The sequence below is a fragment of the Pinus tabuliformis genome, chromosome X (assembly GCF_031772625.1).
Source record: "Pinus tabuliformis cultivar Carrire ecotype Pingquan chromosome X, CPIR1, whole genome shotgun sequence".
In the NCBI taxonomy this organism is placed as follows: Eukaryota; Viridiplantae; Streptophyta; class Pinopsida; order Pinales; family Pinaceae; genus Pinus; species Pinus tabuliformis.
In genome coordinates, this window is record NC_142308.1 from 941,600,681 (window position 1) to 941,622,050 (window position 21,370).

The window sequence follows — 21,370 nt, forward strand, 5'->3', positions numbered from 1 at the left end:
ATTTCTTCTAACTTGATTAATTATGCAGTTTATTTTGTTTTACGACAAAATAACGAATTAATTACACCGCAATTTCTTCACAAATAAAACGCCATGGAAATAAAATGTTGGAAACTAAGAAATATAGAGCATGTTGAAAATAGTATCAAGGAGAGGTGTTACTAGGCTTTTATCTCTTTTAGCCTAGTGAGCACATTAATGACTTTTGTCTCAATGACATTTATGAGTTATATTAATATCATGGGTGGAATAAGTACTTAGAAGTGTTGTACCGTGTAGTTTTTCTAATATTAAAGTCACTTGAACTTTATAAAGTGACTTTATGTGAAAAATACTAAGTATACTTTTTTGATATTAAAGTGAAGTGAAAAATCACTTCACGAGAAAAAATTAGAAAAGGTACACAACTTGAAAAGGGTACTAGGAGACTTTTAAGTGATGGGGCCAATGTATGAGGGGGGTCATTTGGGAGAAATGATCTCAACCACACATCTTGAGATTTGAGGATGAAATCTCAACCATTGGATCCTAGGTTTAGGGATTCAATCTTTTCCAAGGAAACAAAAGAGGAAAAGGGAAACTCATTCTTCACTTCACACTTGAGAGAGAGCATGAGGAGAACAAAGGAAAAGAGAAACTTCAATGAGGAAAGATTGCAGTAGTGAGAAGGGGCGCGAATTCCAAGGATAAGGGACTGTACTAGTAGCACGAAAATCAAGGAGCTGAGCAACACAATTTTTGAGGAGCAGAGGCACGATTTTCAAGGAGGCAGCAACATGAAATTTGAGGAAGATAACACTACAAAAATTGAGGACAACAACATGAAATTTGAGGCACCTAGGCACAAATTTCTAGGATTTTTTAACATTGTCTTGGCCCGAAATCCGAAGCACAAATTTTGGGACAATTACTATAGATAGCATGAATTTCGAGGGAGGGTTCTACTGCATTATGACACGAAAATCGAGGTAATACAGTCAAATTTTGGCATAGAAATCGAGACAATGGTCAATGCTGTTTTTGAGGCAGAATTTGGGCACAAATTCCAAGGAGCTGAGCAGAGGACAAATGCTAACTTTTTGGGCATAAAAATATTGTGGAAATCTGAAATTTCAGTCAGCACAAATTTCCAGAATGTATGCATTTAATGCTACAACAAAAAGGGAGATAAGTACTATGTTTTTATGTACTTATTCATAATTTCTCAGGCAATACAATCCTCCTTTGAAGACTAGTTTTCCCCAAGAGGCTGTGGGGTTTTTCCGGGGTTAGTTTGACCAAAAACACGTGTCTCTTATGTGTTGAATGCTTGCATTAATTATTAGCTATTAAGAAAGTGAAAAAGAGTAGAAGCACTTTGTATGTTTGCAATAAATGCATTCTGAAATTTTGTCAAAACATGTGGGTTGGACCTAAATAAATACATGCAAAATTGTAAACTGGGTTAAGGGTGCATGGCATTTAATTTCTACATGGTATTAGAGCTAATTTGAGGCTCAGATCTCCAAATTGATTCAGTTGATAAAGAGGGAAGCAAGCATTAAATTCTGCTACAGTAAACCAAAACCTTGTCAGAAACCCAAAGACTTTAGCAGTTTAGAGGGAGGAAGGTTCCAACTCACAGATTTGCTCCACATTGTTGGTTGTGGGGTCATGGCTACAAGGTTGAGAATAGAGGACAGATTGGCAGTGTTAGCTCTGCTACAGTTTGCAGCATTTGATGGCTAAAATCAGGGCAGGCAGTGCTGGTTTTGGTTGCAAAGAAGCTTGCAGCAGTTCATTGTATTCTTTCTCCTTCATGTGCATCATTCCCTTATAACCTCGCTACCTCCATTTCCTCCTTTCCTTTAAAGTCTCCCTATTCCCCTTTATAAACTCGATAACCTTTCAAAACCCCCTCATAAACCCTTTTTCGGGCTCCCGGGCGTCTTTTTGTTAACAACCTATTAAACCCCGTTACCCTTTATTAAAAGCCCGAAAACCTTTTAAAAACCCCGTATTAATCCATTTCTGTGTAAACCCAGGTGCAAAGGCCTTAACCCTTTATAACGCGCGGATATAATAAAAACATACCCTGGCCCTCCCCTCATCTGTCACATCGCCGGTCATATCAACCAATATACATGTTAATCCTGAATCGTCCGATCAGATCCAACGCCATACGCTTCTCTCGCCGCTGGAACTTGCGCGTCCGTTAGGCAATGAGGAAGGTGGTTTCCCGCCGGACCTATCTGCCATGCGGCGCAATATAATTGGATCGCGCCCTGCGGTACGAATTCTGCCCACTGCCGAAAAGCGGTGCGGGGAAACCGCCCGCCCGCGAAACCGCCGACCCCCCGCCCGTTAACGTGTGCGTATCTTATGCTTGTGATCATCGTCGGATCTACCGCGTCTAGATCTGACGGCCCTCGTTGTCCTTATCCCGTTGACCTCCGATAACCCGCGTAATACGATCTCCACCGTTGATTTTTATGATCCAATGGTTGGGTTTCGTTCCGCTGTTTAATCTGCCTCTGTGTCGTCCATCGCCTCCCACCAGTTTCCAATGTAATTTTTGTGTTTGTAGCAGTCCTGTGCACTCGAAGAAGAAAGGAGCTCATGGTTAAATACTTAGCGCATTTAATTTGCAACCAACTGCATTTAAAGACAGAATGGCCGAAGGACAGAAAAGACACCCTCGAGAAGTTCAACCATTTAGCGGTTATGGAAATGCATTCAAATCATATTTCACCTGTTCAGGAAGGACATCAAAGTACTGAAAGAGCCATTTTGTTCATTAAAAACAATCAAACTGTTATCAGAGACCCATATCTAATTGTAAATGCGGTTGGTGGTCAGTTATAACCCCTCCACGCATGGGTTTGCAGAGCAATTTTGTAGTCAACCTCCATATATACCCAGAAAAAAGAGGTAATGGGGTTGATGAATGTTATTCTGTTGTAAGCTTCAACTTCTGGAGACTGTAACTACTGTGTAACCTGCAGCTTCTGGTCTGCATTTCCAGCTAATACAAGCTTCTTTTGCTGTTGATTGCTCACTCTCCACTTCTTCTTCTTGTTCCAGGCTGTCCCTGTTTTGCATTTTTCATGTGCTGTTAATGTTTAGCATTAGAGGGGCTGTCATCCCACCTCTGTGTTAGGATTTAGCATGTATCATTGAATTTGTTTGCAGGTTTCTGTTATTTTAATGCCAGAGAGCTGTCATCCTGTCTGTGCATTAGGAAACAGATTTACAGACCTCTTAACTGGTTGCAGCCGGCCATCACAGGATCCTGTGCATCTGCTGGTGTGGTCAGTCTTCTCCATCATCACATTTTCTTAAAACTGTGAGTAATTGGTGGTCTAAAGCCTTGTAGTCTGGGGGTGTTCACCCATGTCTGGGGTCAAGCACAGTAGAAGTGGTTATCTGGCTTGAATATGCAACATTTCTTTCATTCATCCACCATATTTCCAACATTTTTGTTGAGTTTGTAATGTTCCCGAGCATCTATGATATACAACCTAGGAGAGTTTCTTGGGGTGATAACATTAATTGGCGCTGTTGCCGGGGAGAGGAGAATTGAAGCTCAGCTTCCCTGGGAGAACGACACAGCTTCAAGCTTTGATGATAGACAAGGTTTGAACACAGTTTTTGGTTGTAATCATCTATTTGGCGACTCCATTGGAGGAAGACCATCATTTGGTGACTCCACATCAAAGTTCTGGCTCAGTTTGTGAGACACACTTGAAGAAATCCTCAGAAATCACCTGCTGAATCAGTGCCTGAACCTGAGAGGACTGTCAAATCGAAAAAATCTTCACAGAAAGGGGCATCAGGATCAGGTAAGCCTAGAAAATCTCATGCATCTCTGAAAGATAAAGTTATTGCTGAAGATTTACAGTTTGAAGATTTAGAGCATAGCACTGTTAATAAGGAAAAATCTTCAAAGATTAGTTCAGCCCCTTTGTTAGTTAGTTCCCCTTTGAATCTCAGTCCAAACAAAGGTTCCCATTTAGTCCAAAACATCCCTTTATCTCTGCCATCCATCACATTACTCCCTACCATTCAATCTGCTAGTATTCTTCCAAATATTCCAATCATGGCAGGATAGCAAGCACCTACGAGGATAGAAAGAATTGTAGCTGCTAGATATGGACCTTTGGTCTTGCCAGTTCCTTTAAATCTTATGCCTGTGGGAGAATATAAAAAATATATGCCTAAATTCACTGGCACAAAGGGAGTAACAGCAGAAGAACACCTTGAAGCTTTTTACAGTTATGCTGATAATTTAGATATAAGTGAGAATGATGTGTGGATGAGAGTTTTTGTCCAGAGCCTTGATGGAGAGGCTAGGAAGTGGTTCAGAGAGTTACCCCAGAGATCTATAACTGATATTGAAGCATTAGATGATGTGTTTTTGAAGCAATGGGGAGATAAAAAGGACTTGCTGTATTATCATACTGAGTTTGGTAATCTGAAGAGGGAAAATGGTGAATCTTTGCCTGATTTTAATAAAAGATTCAATGGTATGTATAGTAAGATACTAGCTGAGGTAAAACCTACCCCCACCTTTGCCAAACTCACTTATGCCAATGCTTTTGACTCTGATTTCTGCTTGTTGTTGAGAGAAAGGAGATGTGCTACTCTAACAGACATGCAAGATGCAGCACTAGAAGTAGAGTCTAATGTTATGGCTACAAAAAAGCTTAAAAATCAGGCTGACAGAAGGAGGCAGAAAAATTAGGCTTCTACTTCTGCTGCTTCATCTTCAGAGCCTAAATTAGACAAAATGACTAAGATGATAGAGTCATTGGCTGCTGAAATTTCAAAGCTGAAAGTTGAACATAATTCAGGGAAAACAAGGCAGCAGAACACATTTGCTCCAAGAAATTAGAATCCATTCAGAAGAGCAAATGAGCAGTTACAAATAATGCAGAGGGGTGAAGTTTCAAAGGAAGAACAGAAAGTAAAAGCTCCCTTCCAGAATGTAGTCATGGAGGAAGAACAATTTGAAGAAGATGAGGATGAAATTCACTACATGGAAGATAAAGGCAGCGTTGCATTTTTGACATTGGCTGAGTATGAAGAATCATTGCTGCATGAACAAGACAGCCAAGAATGGGACAGAGGAGCTGTTCTACAAGCTGGTGAACGACAGCAGAGATATAACCTGAGATCAAATGCAAAAAATGTCAAAGAGAATCCTGCCCAAAGAGTTGTTGTCCAAACAGAGTCACAGAATAGCAGGTAGAAAAGACCAGCAGCTGATCCAGTCATCCTCAAGGCTCCAGTTCAAGAGGTAAAAAGTTCTGATAAGTCATCTTCTTCTTTCAACTTTGAGTCAGAAGTTCAGAAATTGAAAATATCTGTGCCTCTGGTTGAGTTGGTGAAGAGTGAAGTATTTAGGAAGCCTATCCTTGAAGCCCTTGAGCTAGAAGCCAAACAAACCTCCACTGACTCTGTTAATTTGCAAGATGACAAGCCTGCCATTGTGCTCAGCCCTATGATTGAACCTGTTGATAATAATTCTCCATCTTTTTATGTCTCATTGACCATTCATGACAAAATCCTTCACAACTGCCTGCTAGACACAGGGGCCAGCCACAATTTAATGCCTAAAGCTGTCATGGAAGAGTTAGGTCTTAATATCACTAGACCCTATCATGATTTATTTTCTTTTGATTCAAGGAAGGTGAAATGTCTTGGATTGATTAAAGATTTGGCCATTACCTTAACTCAGCTGCCCATGAAGAGCATGATGATGGATATTGTGGTACCAGATGTCTCTCCTAAGTTTGGCATGTTGCTGTCCAGAGGGTGGATTAAGAGACTAGGTGGGACATTACAGAATGATTTATCTTATGCAACTGTCCTAGTTTTTGGAGGAAAAAGCAGGAGATTATATAGAGAAGCACAATTGGCATATATCATTAGTGATGAGAAGAATCCTACTAATCATCCCATTTATGCAATGGACACTGTTTTCGGAGCATGTATTCTCCAACTAGAAGAATCTCAGAAGGCCGAAATGCAGATCAGGAAACCAATAGTTCAGGCCGAGGAAAAGCAAGGAAGTCAGGTTTGGGAGATGTTCTTTGATGGAGCATGTTCCAGGGAGACTGCAGGAGCAGGGGTGGTGCTAGTATCTCCACAACAAGAAAGCATTCAACTGTCTTTTAAGCTGGTTTTTCAAGTCACAAACAACATAGTAGAATATGAAGCTCTGCTATTGGGCCTTAATGCAGCAAAAGACAGAGGAATCAAGAATCTGAAGGTATTTGGAGATGCTGATTTGATCATTTAGCAAGTAAATAAAACATTTCAAGCAAAGCACCCAAGGTTGAAAGCATACAGAGATGAGGTATGGAGAATCAGGGATTCCTTTGATTATTTCTGTATTTCATATATTCCTAGAGCCCAAAATCAGCTTGCTGATTCCCTTGCTGTTTTTGCTAGTTTATTTATACCTCCCATGCCTCCCAGATTAATTTATGAAGTCCAATTGAAGTTCAGACCTTCCTTGCCTGACAATGTCCACCATTGGAAATTTTTTGAAGATGATGATGAATTGAATAGGTTTCTGCAAGTTATTGATGAGTTCTCTAAGATGCAAATTGACCAAGAGAATGATGCCTTGGAAGAAAACCCCCAATCCCAGCTTAGAAATAAAATTGGTAAAACCAGCAATGTCCAACGTCCTAGTAACCATATTCTTAAGGGTCTAATTCCTCTTGAAAGATTGTTTGACCAAAATGATGTGCCTTACAAAGCTGCCCAAAAAAAAGACCAATCTGCAGTCTGTAAGCATGATATAGGAAGTCCAGGTCAGCCTAGGTATGTGAATTTGTCCACTCATTTGTCTGCTGATCAAAGTGCTGAATACTACAATTTAATGAGGCAATTTGCGGATGTGTTTGCTTGGGAGTATAGTGACATGAAAACTTATGATAAGAGCATAATTCAGCATAAAATCCCTCTGGAGAAAGACACTATTCCTTTTAAACAGAAGCTGAGACCAATAAATCCCATGCTTCTTCCATTGATTGAGAAAGAAATTAAAAAGTTGTTGGCTGCCAAGATTATTGTCCCTCTTAGATATTCTAAATGGGTTGCCAATCTAGTGGTGGTGAGGAAGAAGAGTGGGGAAATCAGACTATGTGTTGATTTCAGAAATCTAAACAAATGCTCCAAGAAAGACAACTATCCTCTGCCAAAGATGGAGCACTTGTTGCAAAAGGTCTCAGGAGCTAAAGTGATGTCATTTTTGGATGGATTTTCAGGCTTTAATCAGATTGCTGTTCACCCAGATGATCAAGAAAAGATTGCATTTACCACTCCTTGGGGCACCTTTATGTATGCCAAAATGCCATTTGGATTGATGAATGCTGGAGCCACCTTTCAGAGAGCTATGGATATAGCATTTGTGGGAGAGAAGGACAAATTTGTGCTTATCTACCTTGATGATATAACATTTTACTCCAACAGCCATCATAATCATTTGCAACATTTGAAAAAAGTGTTTCTGAAGTGCAGGAGGTTTGGAATATCAGTCAATCCCAAAAAATCTCAATCTGTTTTAGATGAAGGCAAGCTGTTAGGACATATTGTGTCTGCTGCAGGTGTTCAGATAGACCTAGAAAGAGTAAAAGCCATACAGACTTTGTCTGTCCCAAGATCAAAGAAAGATATCCAATCATTTTTGGGCAAAATTAATTATGTAAGGAGGTTTATTTCAAATTTTGCAGAATTGGTTAAGCACGTGACCTCCATTTTGAAGAAAGGGTCAGAGGTAAGATGGACTGATGCAGCAAGGAAATCATTTGATTCCATCATTGGAGGCTCCCACTTTAATAAGTCCAGAATACAACAAGGAGTTTCATATATTTTCATTTGCCTCTGAAGATACTATTGCAGTAGTTTTATTGCAGCAAGATGAAGAAGGTTCAGAACATCCAGTAGCATTTTTCAGCAAGAACTTGAGGGATGCTGAACTAAGGTATGATATTATAGAAAAACAAGCATATGCTCTTATTAAATCCTTAAAGGCTTTCAGAGTTTATATCTTGCATTCAAAAATAATTGCATATGTGCCTTCTGCTGCAATAAAAGATGTCTTGACTCAAATTGATGCTGATGGAAGAAGGGCAAAATGGATTGCAATGATGATAGAATTTTATTGGGCTGAAGCCCACTAAACTGGTCAAAGGTTAGGGGCTTGCCAAGTTATTGGCTGAAGAAAATTGCAGGTCTTTAGATGTTGATTTCCTATGCACAATTGCAGAAAATGGTCAAGTAGAAGAAGAGGAAGCAGTTGAAACAGAGAGAAAGCAGTTAGTGGCCGAAAATCTAGCTTCATGTAACTGGTATGCTGAAATAATTAATTTCTTGTTGAAGCTAGAGATCCCTTCAGGATTTACTCTAAGTCAGGCTAGAACTTTAAAACTTAGAGCAGCAAAGTATTGCATTATGGAAAATCTGCTCTACTGGAGGGATCCATCTGGAATATTTTTAAGGTGTCTGGACAAAGAACAATCAAAAGAAGCTATGCAACAGTTTCATAACAGCATGTGTGGAGGGCATCATTATTGGAAAACCACAACCCAAAAAATTCTCAGAGCTGGGTACTATTGGCCCACTTTATTTTCTGATGTATTTTCTTTTGTTAAATCTTGTGACAAGTGCCAAAGATTTGAAGGAAAGCAGCAGTTGAAGTCCCTGCCCCTAAAACCAATTCAGGCAAAAGGACCTTTTCAGCAGTGGGGCTTGGATTTTATTGGTGAAATCAATCCACATTCCAGTGGCCAGCACAGGTGGATATTAATAGCCACTGATTATTTCACTAAGTGGATTGAAGCAGTCCCTACAAGGAAGGCTGATCATAATGTGGTCATGAAGTTTTTGACAGAAAATATCTTCAGCAGATTTGGTTGTCCACATAAACTGATCACAGATAATGCAGCAGCTTTCAGGGCAAAAGAACTGGTGGAAATGTGTGATTCAATGGGTATCAAACTTGTTCATTCCACCTCATATTACCCACAAGGAAATGGTCTAGCAGAATCCTCTAATAAAAGTTTGATCAGGATAATTAAAAAGTTGTTAGAGGACAATAAAAAGAATTGGGATTCAAAGCTCAAGTATGCACTGTGGGCTGACAAAGTGACCATTAAAAAATCCACAGGCAATTCTCATTTCAAGCTAGTATATGGCACTGATGCTGTATTCCCAATTCAATTAACTCTCCCTGTGGCTAAATTCCTTTAAGAAGAGTAGAATGAAGAAGAGGAAATGGCAAAAAGGATCACTGATGTAGCAGAAATACATCAGATTAGAGAACAACTGGTTGAAAAGGCTGCAACACATCAGAAAAAGGTCAAGGAAGCCTTTGACAAGAAGGCAAAAACAAATAATTTTCAGATTGGTGACTTGGTTTTGAAATGGGATGCATTGAAAGAGAAGAAAGACAATCATGGGAAATTTGATGCTTTTTGGATAGGGCCTTTCATCATTTCACAGGTTCAAGGGAACAACACCTTCATATTGAAAAGTATGGGAGGAGAGGCAGTTTTTGATGGCCCAGTCAATGGGCGTTTTTTGAAAGTTTATGTTGTTTAAGGTCTTTGGCCTTAAGAGTTGTAAATATTGTGTTTTTATCAGTTTTGTGTAGGCAAAGTAGATTCCGTGCCCAATGGAACACTAGGAATTTTGGCTAATTTGTTTTCAGTTGGAAAGGCATTGGTCTGTAGGTTCTTGAGACCTCACAGGGAGGATCTCATCCCTAGAAGGAGCCAGTGTTAGCTCTGCTACAGTTTGCAGCATTTGATGGCTAAAATCAGGTCAGGCAGTGTTGGTTTTGGTTGCAAATAAGCTTGCAGCAGTTGATTGTATTTTTTCTCCTTCATGTGCATCATTCCCTTATAACCCCGCTACCTCCATTTCCTCCTTTCCTTTAAATTCCCCCCTATTCCCCTTTATAAACCCGAAAACCTTTCAAAACCCTCTCATAAACCCTTTTTCGGGCTCCCGGGCGTCTTTTTGTTAACAACCTATTAAACCCTGTTACCCTTTATTAAAAGCCCGAAAACCTTTTAAAAACCCCGTATTAATCCATTTCTGTTTAAACCCCGGCGCAAAGGCCCTAACCCCTTATAACGCGCGGATATAATAAAAACATAACCTGGCCCTCCCCTCACCTGTGATATCGCCGGTCATATCAACCAATATACATGTTAATCCTGAACTGTCCGATCAGATCCAACGCCATATGCTTCTACCTCCGTTGGAACTTGTGCGTCTGTTAGGCAACAGGGAAGGCAGTTTCCTGTTGGACCTATCTGCCACGCGACGCAATATAACTGGATCGCGCCCCGTGGTACGAATTCCGCCCACTGCCGAAAAGCGGTGCGGGGAAACTGCCCGCCCACGAAACCGCCGACCCCCCGCTCGTTAACGTGTGCGTATCTTCTGCTTGCGATCACCGTCGGATCTGCCGCGTCCAGATCCGACGGCCCTCGTTGTCCTGATCCCGTTGACCTCCGATAACCCGCGTAATACGATCTCCGCCGTTGATTTTTATGATCCGATGGTTGGGTTTCGTTCCGTTGTTTAATCTGCCTCTGTGTCGTCCATCGCCTCCCGCCAGTTTCCAATGTAATTTTTGTGTTTGTAGCAGTCCTGTGCACCCGAAGAAGAAAGGAGCTCATGGTTAAATACTCAGCGCATTTAATCTGCAACCAATTGCATTTAAAGACAGAATGGCTGAAGGACAGAAAGGACACCCTCGAGCAGTTCAACCATTTAGCAGTTATGGAAATGCATTCAAATCATATTTCACTTGTTCAGGAAGGACATCAAAGTACAGAAAGAGCCATTTTGTTCATTAAAAACAATCAAATTGTTATCAGAGACCCATATCTAATTGTAAATGCGGTTGGTGGTCAGTTATAACCCCTCCACGCATGGGTTTGCAGAGCAATTTTGTAGTCAACCTCCATATATACCCAGAAAAAAGAGGTAATGGGGTTGATGAATGTTATTCTGTTGTAAGCTTCAACTTCTGGAGACTGTAACTACTGTGTAACCTGCAGCTTCTGGTCTGCATTTCCAGCTAATACAAGCTTCTTTTGCTGTTGATTGCTCACTCTCCACTTCTTCTTCTTGTTCCACGCTGTGCCTGTTTTGCATTTATTCATGTGCTGTTAATGTTTTAGCATTAGAGGGGCTGTCATCCCACCTCTGTGTTAGGATTTAGCATGTATCTTTGAATTTGTTTGCAGGTGTCTGTTATTTTAATGCCGGAGAGATGTCATCCTGTCTGTGCATTAGGAAACAGATTTAGAGACCTCTTAACTGGTTGCAGCCGGCCATCACAGGATCTTGTGCATCTGCTGGTGTGGTCAGTCTTCTCCATCATCACATTTTCTTAAAACTGTGAGTAATTGGTGGTCTAAAGCCTTGTAGTCTGGGGGTGTTCACCCATGTCTGGGGTCAAGCATAGTAGAAGTGGTTATCTAGCTTGAATATGCAACATTTCTTTCATTCATCCACCATATTTCCAACATTTTTGTTGAGTTTGTAATGTTCCCTAGCATCTCTGATATACAACCTAGGAGAGTTTCTTGGGGTGATAACAGGTAGGGGCTGAGAACTTTGGCCCAGGGAAGGAGAGAATCATGCTTTTACTAGAGGAAGTTGAAGTGTGGGATGTTGTCGAAGTAGCTGTACAAGCACCCACCGATCCAGCTCAGTTGGTGGAGTTCAACAAGAAAAATGTGAAGGCAAAGAGGATCCTTTGAGATGCCATCAAGGACCATTTATTCCCACATGTTTCAGGAATGAGATATGCTTGTCAGATGTGGGAGTCCTTGGTCTCTTTGCACCAAAGTTCTGATGAGAACAGGAAGATGGTGTTCAGACAAAAGCTACGGAACACCAAAGTGTCACCTCATATCTCACCAGAGTCTCACAGGTGAAGGATGAGTTAGCTGCCGTTGGAGAGGCTGTTCAAAAGAACAATTGGTTAGGATTGCCTTAGATGGGTTCACTGAGAAGTGAGATGGTTTTATCCATGGCTTGGTGGCTAGAGAGCACTTTCCTGGTTGGAGGAAGATGTGGGACTATTTCATCCAGGAGGAGATCAGGAGGAGTGCAAGGGGGGCAACAAGAGTGGTGGGGGAGGTGAAGAGGAGAATGCTGCTCTTGCAACAAAGGGAAAGAAGGGTAAGAAGGTCAAGAAGGGGTCTTCTAGTGGAACAAAGCAAGAGTAGGGGAAACAAAAGGCTAAGGAGGACACGAGCAAAGTGAAATGCTTTTCTTGTGGGAAGATGGGTCACTATGCTGTTCAGTGTCCCAACAAGAAGGGTAAGAAGAAACAAGGAGTTGCAGCTTCAGCTGATGTGGATGATTTTGCGGCTATATTTGATTCAGAGTGTGCTTTGGTGGCGAGTTTAGCCACTCATGTCACATCTTCCCGTGCATGGTTCATTGACAGCAGAGCATCCTACCATATGACCGAAGTTAGAGAGCACTTCATGAGCCTTTTAGAGGATGATGTTGACTTGGAGGTTGTGCTTGGAGACAACTCCAAAGTCAAAGCGACAGGAATGGGGACAATTTCATTTCAGAGGGAGTCATTACCTCCTTTGAAGGTGACAAATGTTCTTTATGTTCTAGGGTTGAAGAAGAGTTTGATATCAGTCTCTAGCTTGGAGGATAGGGGGTTTGAGGTACTGTTTCGAAAGGGACAAGTGTTGATATATCCCAGAGGATCTAATATCGAGTCTGCTCGTGTGATTGGAGCTCGTAGTGGGAGACTATACAGACTTATGTTTCAGCCTCTTAGAGCTATGGTAGCGCAGACCAGTAGCAGTGAGTTATGTGAGCTATGGCACAGGAGGATGGCCCACTTGCACCATGGAGATTTCAGGATGTTGAGGGAGATGGTTACAGGTTTGCTTGACTTCAGCACAAAGCATCATGATGTGTGTAGGGGGTGTGCTTTGGGAAAGTACACCAAGACACCTTTCCCGAGCAGTGACAACAGAGCTGCAGGTATCCTTGATTTGATTCATTCTGACGTATGTGGTCCTATGTCCCATGTTTCATTGAGTGGATATGAGTATTATGTGACCTTCATTGATGACCACTCCAGGAAGACTTGGATTTACTTCTTGAAGACCAAGGATGAGTTCTTCCAAAGATTCTAAGAGTTTAAGGCTTTTGTGGAGAACCAGAAAGGGAGGAAAATCAGGGTGTTGAGATCAGACCATGGGGGCGAGTATACTTCCACGAAGATGAGGGATTTTTGTGGGAGTGTTGGGATCAAGAGGGAGCTCATTGTGCCTTACAACCCCTAGCTAAATGGGGTGGCAGAGAGGAAGAACATGACCATTGTGGGTGCAACTAGAGCGATGTTGCATGATCAAAGTTTACCTTTCTTCTTATGGGCCGAGGCATGTAACACTGTTGTTTATTTGCAGAACATGAGCCCACAAAGAGTCTTGGGGAGCAAGACTCCTGAGGAGGTATTTACCAGCAAGTTGTCAGAAGTTGGGCACATTAGGATATTTGGGTGCCTTACATATTCACACGTCCATGAGGAGAATAGGACGAAGTTGGAACCATCGTTTTAAAAACCGGAACCGGTGATCGGAACGGTCCACCTAATAAACCAGGTTTCAAACTGGAATCGGTCAAACCGGGACTGGTCAGATCTCAGTGAACCGATCTTTAAAAAAATACATGAAATAATTAGTTTTTAATAAAAAAACTATTTTTAAGATTTAAAACCATGATTCCAACCAATAGAGACAAAATTTGCAAGGTTTGCTCATCTATATACCATGTAAAGGTGAATATATCAAAATGGCACCGAGTGCAATACATATCAGCAGCAAAATACATAATCAGTGAGGCTCTAAATAGCCTCTAGAGTCCGAAAACAATGCTCTAACCTATGGGGCCACTGACCTACTACAAGTCTACATATCAGTGATCAACAACATGATCACTTTTCAACATGATCAAACTCATCATCAATACTAGACGAGATCATCAACATGAGCTACATAAATCATATGGCTCAGAGTTTGAGGACTCCTAAAACTCCTCTACAACTTTAGTAGTAGTAGTAGTAGCAGCAAAAATAGACATCAAAACTACAAATCACTGATCAACATGGTCATTCATGAAACTCATCATTGATTCAATGCTATTAGAAATGGGATCATCAATAAGAGATACATAAACATCATCTAGCTCAAAGTCTTCAGACTTGGATTGCTCAACCTTATAACATGATAGAAATTGAAAAGGTTTAACATGCCTAATCAATGATTTTGGTTTGAGTGAAGGGTACATTCTTGTTAAGGCCATGGTAGAGGAGTTCAACAATCAATACCACCAACATCAACAAAGTTCAACAATCAATGCCACCAACATCAAGGTTCTTAAAGGGCTTCATGCTCTTGATCAAATGCCAATCTCATACCCTCACGCATGATAGAATCAAATGGAAACATTGCAAACCCCCAAGCCATGAAATCCTGAAAACCATAAAGTCTGTTGAATTTTGAGTGAAATCTCCATATGAAATCCAATGAGGTCGAAACCACTCTCAAACATCCTGAGTCATTTCATGGTAATGTTAAAAATTTAAGTAAAAGGATGAAAATGAAAAATAAAGGAAATGTCACTTTTACTTTAAGAATTTAACATTACCATTAATTGCCAACATTGCTAGGGTTGAGATGTGTCAGGCAAATGAGAGGGTAGGCATGCTTTTCTTGGAGGGACTATTTTTGGAGGAAAACAACCCCAAATTTCCCTCAAAACAACTTCAAAACTCACAAAACTGCATTTTGTGGGGTCTATAGCTGCCCTGGCAATAAACTGGTCGGTTTATGATGGAACCGATTGGTTTGACCATAAACCAATTGATTCCATCATAAACCGGTCGATTTGGTTTGGTTTTTGTGAACTTTGGGTGAAATGGACCCTTCAACTGGGTTTTTTGGCCGGTTTGACCCGGTCACCCAATGAACTGATCGGTTTGACCGGTTTCCGGTTCAAGCTGATCAATTTTTAAAACTATGGTTGGAACTCACTGCAGAGAGGGGTATCCTAGTGGGTTATAGTGAGACCAATAGAGCCTACCGTATATATCTTCCTGCACAAAGGAAGATTGTCCTGAGGTGAGATGTGACATTTGAGGAGGAGAGGGATTTGAGGAGGTCTCGGGAGGTTGATCAGGTAGAGCAACAGGCTCCTCAGCAGGGGGCGACACTACATGTTTAAGGGGCATCGGGTGGTGCATCGGGATCAGGAGGTTCGTCCTCTTCAGGGGTGACAGGTTCACAGAGTACAGGTTCGCCTGGTTCAGGATCACTTGGTGCAGGCTCATCAGGCACAATATCTCAGAGTCCAGGATCTCCATTGGTTATAGCAGAGCCTTCCTCATTAGGAGGAGAGGCACCAGTTGAGGATTTTCCCATACCACCATAGGAGACTACTACAAGGAAGAGGAAGCCAAGATGGCTTCGAGAGACCCTGAAGGAGGCTCAGGAGGCAGTGGGGAGACCCAAGTGGTCAGTGAGGGAGAGCAGACCACCAGAGAGGTTGGGTGGCTTTGTGGCAGATGTTGTGGAGACAAAGCCAACTAGTTTTGAGGAGGCCGCCAATTAGCAGATCTGGAGGGATGCCATGGTGGAGTATGCCTCTATCATGAAGAATGATGTCTGGGAGGTAGTGCCACGTCCTGATGGGAAGTCAGTGGTGACTTCCAGGTGGCTCTACAAGATCAAACATGCTACGGATGGTAGCATGGAGAAGTTCAAAGATCGATTTTTGGCATGGGGGTTCTCACAGGTAGAGGGAGTTGACTATGAGGAGACCTTTGCACCGTTTGCTCGTCATACTTCCATTAGATTAGTGATATCTATAGCGGCTGAGATGGGACGAAGGATTCACCAAATGGATGTGAAGACTGCCTTTCTCAATGGTGTTATACAAGAGGAGGTGTGCATTGAGCAACCTGAGGGCTTTGAGTTGCATGGGAGGGAGTACCATGTGTATAGGTTGAAGAAAGCCTTGTGTGGACTGAAGAAGGCACCGAGGGCATGGTACGAGAGGATAGATGCCTACTTGCAGTAGACGGGTTTCCAAAAGAATGATGCAAATCCGAACCTATACTTTATCATGATAGGTGACGATCCACTCCTTCTTGTTCTGTATGTGGATGGCTTGTTTATTACAGGGGATCATCCAGCACTGTAAGAGAGCTCTTGCTTCAGAGTTTGATATGATTGATATGGAGTTGATGCATTACTTTCTGGGGTTGGAGGTTTGGCAGGAGGATGGGCATATCTTCATGGGCCAGGGCAGGTATGCAAGTGATATCTTGAGGAGATTCTGTATGGATGGTTGCAGGCCTATGGCTACTCCTATGATCACCAACTGGAAGAAGCTGCATGCTTCAGATTTTGAGTTGGTGAACCCCACTTTGTATCAACAACTGATCGATTCATTGATGTATTTGGTCAACACTAGACCAAATATTTGTTTTGCAGTCAACACATTGAGTCAGTTTATGATGGAGCCTAGGAGAGTACACTGGGTGGCTGCAAAACATGTGTTGAGGTACTTACAGGGCACAATGGATTATGGTTTGGACTATGTCAGATGTGATGGAGTCAGATTGATTGGTTGCATAGACTCAGATTGGGCTGGCAATGTCAGTGACCGGAAGAGTACTTCCGGATGTTGTTTCTCATTGGGCTCGACAATTGTGTCATGGTTCAACAGGAAACAAAGATCAGTGGCATTGAGCAGTGCAAAGGTAGAGTATATGGTAGCTAGTCAGGCAGGGTGCGAGGCATTATGGCTTCGCAAGATGCTTTATGGTTTATTTGGTAAGATGTTGAGACCAACTACTATATACTGTGATAATCAAATTTGTATTAAACTCTCTGAGAATCCAGTATTTCATGACGATCAAAACATATAAAGATCATATACCACTTCATAAAAAATTGGGTTCAACGATGGGCGGTGAAGCTTGAGTATATATCCACTAATGAAGATGTGGCAAACATTCTCACCAAATCATTGGCAAGAGGCAAGCATGTGTTTTTTACAGACAAGATGGGAGTGGTAAGCAACACCTTCCTCGGTAAGAGGGAGTGTTGAAAATAGTACCAAGGAGAGGTGTTACTAGGCTTTTATCCCTTCTAGTCTAGTGACAACATTAATGACTTTTGTTTGAATGACATTTATGAGCTATATTAATGTCATGGGTGGAAAAGGTACTTAGAAGTGTTTTACCATGTACTTTTCCTAATATTAAAGTCACGTGTACTTTATAAAGTGACTTTATGTAAAAAGTACTAAGTGTACTATTCTAATATTAAAGTGAGGTGAAAAATCACTTTATGAGGAAAAATTAGAAAAGGTACAAGGAGACTTTTAAATGATGGGGCTTGTTGACCACTACTGGTCAACTGCCCATAGCAGTACACCCCCTTTTCTTTGCAAAAAAGGGGTAGCGCTCGATCGACATGTCCGTGCCATTCTGCAGTCATCGACAGCTTGATCAATTTATGTTGTAAAACCAGTCTGCATGTATAATTTGTAAATAATCTTAGCAGATATGAGTCATGTCTGTAAATTGCCTAGGTGGACCTAATTTTCTAAGTGATAATCTACGTTCCGGAAGGTTTTTTGTCTCATCGATCCATGATCGGCAGAGTTTTCCTTCAGCCTAACCCCAAAGCCGGGATGGATTTTGTCATTAGAATCTTAGGAGAATCCTAGTGTGTTAATCTGCTAGATTATAGTTGTGTTGCAGAACTGGGTGGTTTATGAGGGTTTATGTCAAATGGGTTTTCCCCTTAAGATGTAAAGTTGTAAAAGTCATGATGTAAAGTGTCTTGAGGGTTAGAAAATGTTTTAATCCCCTCATAAGTGCTAAGTCCTAGGTCCTAGGTGATTTTTCCAAAGGCTAAGTTCGAGGATCCATTTAAAAATAAATTAAAAAAATTAAAAATAAAAAAAATAAAAAAAATAAATAAATAAATAAATAAAAATAAAAATAATAATATAAAGCAAAAACCCTAAAAATAATAAAATAATAATATTTTTGAGTAAATAAATGCAAATTTTCATTTTTTAATGAATTAACTAATTTGACGGATGAGATTAAGAGATGTCTTGATCCTCATCAACGGTCGAGATCATTTCGACATGGATCACTCGAACTAGCCGTTGGGATCTTTTCCTTTAAATAGGGTGCTAGGGGTCATTTGAGATCATTCGATCTGTGAGTCTTGTGCTGAAGAAGCTCTCTTGTAGTTCATTTTTTTTATGCAATAAAGAAGACTTTGGGGTTAAAAATCTTGCTGGTGTTACTCTTCTGAAAATGCTGTAAGATTGTTCTATTTTTTTTTGCATAATTTTATTTTCAGCCATTAATGATAGCTTAATGAAGATTGATCTAGGAACAGGTATCTTGTCTGATTTTTGGGGTTTGAATGATAGTTTAGATTTTGAAATATAGTGGCAGGTATCTCCATTTGATCGGGGTTTCACTATTGTTTTCTCTTTCTATGTTGATGGTTGATTTTAAGCTGTGCAGGAAATTTTTTTTTTTAGATTACCGAGCGTTAGGGGAAGTTCTCGGCTGAACCAACGAATTCCCGGGTTGTGTTTTCTGAAAGAGCCCAGCCAGTTCTTGATCTCGGGCTTATCATTCGAAATATTTTTTATGAATGCATGCAGGGTTTTCTGAAGCGTTTTATATTAAAATTAAATTCTGATAATATTACTGTGATTATTGATAAATCTGGTTTCTGAAGAGCTTTTAGTTTGTAAATACTGTAAATTTTTGCTGGGTTTAGGGTTTTCAGTTTTTATTTTATGCACATATCATTTTGGGTGATTTTTCATTCCAGGTTGCAGGGTTTTTGAAGATTTCCAAGGTTTATCTGCGCCGTTTTGCTGTCCAAGGGTTTCAGATATCAGTTGTTTTCAGATCTGGGGTTTCATTATTTGCAGGAAGTTTATTTTTGGGTGCTCCCCATCAAATTCCAACTCTTGTACGCTGCCAAAATCTGCAAAATTATCACGCTGCCCCCTACATTTGCTACAACATTCTTTCTCAGACTTGCCCACGCTATCTGCTCTACCCATCACTGTTCAAGCCGCCGTTTTGTTTTCAACCTTTGCTGAGAACAAGAGCGTGTCTCTTTCTCACGCAGGCCTGTCTCAAATTTTTGCGTTGAATGACAAATCCGAATCAATATGCCCAGAATTGATTCGCTGCATCTATCTCTTCATCAACGCTTGCAAAACTGTGAAATTTGTTTTAGTGCATGTATGTGTTAAGCCTCCGACCTGCAAACCACAGGCAGATCCGTTCATGACTTCAGCAAACTGGTTTTCTTCCTGCGTGTCGCTGCCACTGAGAAAACTTGCGTAGACCTGCAAACGTTCAGGGTTTTTCTTAGTCCGCCGTCGAGCTCATCCCATCACGCAGACGTTTTCTTCACGCAGTTGACGTGCGATGATCTCAGGTATCGATTTTCATTTTTCTGATATGTGCGTGGGCATGACTGCGTGTGATCAACAGGTAAGAGAAGCATAGGTTGAGAACCTTTCACGTGAACTATTTATCTCCATCAAATGCCAGGTAAAATCCGATTCGTTTGAAAGGCATATTTTTTTTATGCTGTAGCATCATTTTGATTTTCAACGTGAGCAGTAATTTTTAATGTGGTTTCAGTTTTTAATTCATTCTTTTATTTGAATAGCGTAAGTCCTTTCTACGATTTGTTCTCCTTTTATAAAAATTAAAAAAAAAAAAGAAAAAAAAAAGAAAAGAGAAAAGAAATTCGATATCGTTGTATTTTTGATTTGTATTAGATTTTCATTTTTTTTATTATTTTCTTTAGACTAGGTTATATTAGATTTTATTTTAGGTTTTGTTTATTAAATTTTAGATTTAGGTTTTGTTCAAATTTTAGTTTAATATTTATATTTTAATTTAGGTAGTTTAAATTTCTTTTAAATCATAAAAAATCATAAAAATTTTAAAATTTTAAAATCATAATTTTTTTTTTTTTTCTTTTCTTTTAAAGTGTAGTCTTAGTTTTTTTATTTAGTTTTATTTTTTTTAATTTCTTGCCGTAATTTGAAAAGTATAAAAATATTGTGGGAGATTTTTGCCAGATTCAGTCTCAGTTTGGCGATTTATCACGTTTTATTTTTCCCTGCTGAGATTCAAACTCTCTTGATGTGGATTTTTTTTTTTTTTTTTTTTTTTGAAAGATTAGCTGCATGACTATGATATTTGGTTAATGTTCGTAATTTGCATGGTTGTTCAAAGCATTTATCTTTCGAAATTTTTAGTCGCTGGATATCGTTATTGAAACTTTAATCATTATAAGAACTCTGTGTGTTTATCGAGTATCCTGCAATTGTTGGAGTTCTTTGATGATAAATGATTGTTAATGATTTCATCTTTCCGCAGCATTTGATAGATAATTGTTCAGCCTTCAATTCTATAAGGCACTGGTCTTTTAACTTCACAAAATCCATTTAGTGCTTGTTATATCGTGTCTCCCAACCCAACTGGTTTACAGTTGGTCATCCATTTTCCTATAGGGTCTACTCACCTTAGCCGCGGGAGACAGGCTTAAACGGAGAGATCGGGGATCAGGGTGACAGCCCCCGGTCTGAGCGTTGTCGTGACAATCTGTGTGACAACATTTTTTGGCGCCGTTGCCGGGGATAGAGTTTTTCTGTTCCTGGCGTTTGAACGACATTCATCTTCTCATTTCTCATCATTCTTTCATTTTTTCTCATCTCTCATTTGAGCTGGCAGATTCACCATTTTTGGTTATCATTTGGATCTTTTATCGCCTTATCTTTCATCATATCAGTAGCTTTTCTCCGGTTTGTTTCTTGTTTGGGTGGCGACTCCATTTTCTTATTTTTTCCCAGACAAGAAGCCTTCCTCATATCTGCTTGTTTGTTGCTTTTTGGATCTTAGAATTAGATTCATTGTTCAAGTGGCGACTCCACTTCTTTCATCTCTTAATTTTCTTGAGCAGAAATCTCTTTCTATCATCCATGTGATCCCTTATTATTCATCATGGATTATTCATTTAAACCATGTTATTTTACTGATAATCTCCATGATTTTCCGAAAGAGGCCATTTCTAAATTATTTAAGTTCTCAGGTGGTGATTCGGTTGCTGTTAGACAGCATTTAAACAGGTTTACTTGTGTAATGATCATATATTGTAGACTTCCTCAATATAATCATGAAGATGTCAAGATGCGTCTATTTGTCCATTCTTTAAAGGGTGATGCTTTGAACTGGTTTAATAGTTGTCCT

At 40.2% G+C, this 21,370-nt stretch overlaps 1 protein-coding gene across 3 annotated transcripts in view; it reads left to right on the forward strand.

The window, feature by feature from the left end:
* XRCC2 (homolog of X-ray repair cross complementing 2 (XRCC2)) overlaps positions 1–21,370 on the forward strand; it is a 448,851-nt gene that overhangs the window by 22,272 nt on the left and 405,209 nt on the right. The gene's annotated exons all lie outside the window — the stretch shown is intronic.